This window comes from Pimephales promelas, chromosome 13 (assembly GCF_988280905.1).
Source record: "Pimephales promelas chromosome 13, fPimPro1.hap1.1, whole genome shotgun sequence".
Lineage (NCBI taxonomy): Eukaryota > Metazoa > Chordata > Actinopteri > Cypriniformes > Leuciscidae > Pimephales > Pimephales promelas.
The window spans coordinates 33,015,550-33,018,826 of record NC_142781.1 but is presented as its reverse complement, the minus strand read 5'-3'; positions in this window follow the sequence as shown (position 1 = coordinate 33,018,826).

Sequence of the window (3,277 nt, the reverse complement as noted above, 5' to 3'; positions counted from 1 at the left end):
AAGATGGCGATCTGTTCACCTCCTGGTTTAAGATCATGAAGTAGCGGCGCGTGCGTGACCAAGTAGAGGAAGCGTAGCTCGCAACGCCATCTGTTGGTGAAAACAATCACTACACAATTGCTCCCATAACCGAGAAGCACCAGGTGTAAGTTACTTGCCATAACTAGGGTGACCAACTGCCCTGTTTTCCCCGGACAAGTCCCGTTTTCAAATAACAATATAACAATTTTCTATCCATACAGAGGAGGCATAACCTACTTTAAATGTATTGAAATTAATAAGGTATCTTTGAGTAAACTTTGAGTATCATTTGAGTTAGGCCCTTTTGTTTGCCGGGCCGAGTGTCCTGGTTTTTGGTAATCAAAATATGGTCACCCTAGCCATAACCAGCCAGTAGTATGGGCTTTTTTGCAATGTATTTGTGGGTTGTTTTGAACCAGAGGTTAACCTTAGACATTTCAGGAGACAGAACACCAAAAACCGGGAAACTGGGACATCTAGTCACCTTCTTAAAAGTATTGTGTGTTCAACAGAAGAAATAAACTCATACAGCTTTGGAACAACACGAGGGTTGAGTAGGTAATGTCAACATTTTTTTCATTTTGGGGTGAACTAACGTTACCTGAGGCCTCATCAATTCCGGACGCTCCAAGCTAACCTTAGCCATGTCTGCCACCTAGTGGGAACCTAAATCCATTCAGACTGACTCTGTTAGCGTCTACAGTATAATGTCTGAATTAAGTGGATATTCAGGCCATTGAATCATTTCCTCTGAGCCGCAGGGGAGGAAGTGTTGAACGCTCCTCTTTCATCACCCCCACGCGCTGCCCCTGTGGATTAATTCACTTTCGTTTAGAGTTACAATGAGCAATGTCATGTGAAATCATTTGACGTTTCATTTGGGAAACACAGTGGGAATGAGGGTTGCAATGCTGGATTCGATTTTGGGAAATGAGTGGAAATCCTTAACAATACTTCCTGAATTATTCATACTGTAAGACAAAATGACACAGACACAGACAGACAGACAGATAGATAGATAGACAGACAGACAGACAGATAGATAGATAGACAGACAGACAGACAGACAGACAGACAAACAAACAGATAGACAGACAGACAGATAGATAGATATACATAGATAGATAGACAGATAGAAAGATGGACAGACAGACAAACAAACAGATAGACAGACAGACAAGTGGAAAGACAGACAGACAGATAGATAGATGGATAGATAAACAAACAGACAGATGTAAAGACAGACAGACAGACAGATAGACATATAGACAGACAGACAGATAGATAGATAGATAGATATACAGATAGATAGATAGATAGACAGACAGATAGATAGATAGATAGATAGATAGATAGATAGATAGATAGATAGATAGATAGATAGATAGATAGATAAACAAACAGACAGACAGATGGAAAGACAGACAGACACAGACAGATAGATAGATAGATAGATAGATAGATAGACAGACAGACAGACAGACAGACAGATAGATAGATAGATAGATAGACAGACAGACAGACAGACAGACAGACAGACAGACAGACAGACAGACAGACAGACAGACAGACAGACAGACAGATAGACAGACAGATAGATAGATAGATAGATAGATAGATAGATAGATAGATAGATAGATAGATAGATAGATAGATAGATCTTACACTGAATCAGTAAACCGTTGTTTACCAAGATGAGTGTGAAGGTGAAGGATTTGGACTTCAAAAGGAAACGCAGGCCTGCAGGTCAGGATGATGCGTTTCCTGTTAGATAAAGCTCTCCATGTGGGCCACACTAATTAGGTGCCTGGAAAAACGTCCCGTACGGTTCAATCATTTGAAAATGGAGAAACGAAGAGACTAAACCTCCCGTGCTCAGTAAAACAGACTTGTGTATCTCTAATGAATCCAAACACATCTTGGCTTCATTACGATCCTTTGTCGTAAACACTCACACAGGGTGACTACAATTGCTTCTGCTCTCATGATAAGATAAATTAAGTCTGTGGGTTGCCATCTTGAATTGCGGTGTTGTGTTTAATAGGGTCTGACTATTGAGCACATTTGTCTCGTTTTCAATTCTTAGGCCAAAGATGTTCGTCACTAAACAAAAACCATCAGGATCCTTCAATGTTTGCAGTTAACATTTCCTGCTGGTTAAATCATCTGCTCATTGGGTCTGTTATTTATTCCACAAGAGCTGTTTTCCAAGCCCAGAGTCAGTTAGGCAAATTGTAATTCCTTTTGCATTAATATTGTGGTAATGCTGGGGGGGAACAGCTGGCACAAATCTAAGGTGGTTAGCTAGTCTCCCAACTGGGTTAACTGGTCTGATTGGGTGAATTCAGAAGTCTCGTCTGATGGTCAGGCTGGGAGACGAGCTTTAAGACCAGCACATTACCTAAAGAGTATTTCAGCAAAGATATGACGTCACATTGTGTATGTTTATTTTATAGTGTCTATACAGTATGTATACAATGTTGTGCACAATAAAAAAGGCTAGCTTAGCATGCTAACCTACGGAGGCGTATTGCATTCACTTGAAGAAAAAACATCTACTCTGTTTTTCTGAATTAATGAGTTAATTTTTCATGAGAAAAAAAATTGCTCTGTTTTTCTGAATTAATGAGTTAATTTTTCATGAGAAAAAAAATTGCTCTGTTTTTCTGAATTAACGAGTTAATTTTTCATGAGAATTTTTTTTTGCTCTGTTTTTCTGAATTAACGAGTTAATTTTTCATGAGAAAAAAAGTTTTTCTCTGTTTTTCTGAATTAATGAGTTAATTTTTCATGAGAAAATATTTTTTTCTCTGTTTTTCTGAATTAATGAGTTAATTTTTCCATGAGAAAATATTTTTTTCTCTGTTTTTCTGAATTAATGAGTTAATTTTTCGTGAGAAAAAAAGTTTTTGCTCTGTTTTTTCTGAATTAATGAGTTAATTCAGAAAAACAGAGCAAAAAAAAATTCCATGAAAAATTAACTCATTAATTCAGAAAAACAGAGAAAAACGTTTTTTCTCATGAAACATTAACTCATTAATTCAGAAAAACAGAGCAAAAAAAAATTTCTCATGAAAAATTAACTCGTTAATTCAGAAAAACAGAGCAAAAAAAATTTTCTCATGAAAAATTAACTCATTAATTCAGAAAAACAGAGTAGATTTTTTTTTCTTCAAGTGAATGCAATACGCCTCCGTATTGCATTCACCAGTGTGTTTACCACATAACTGAAAACACAAAACTAAGAAATCAGCCA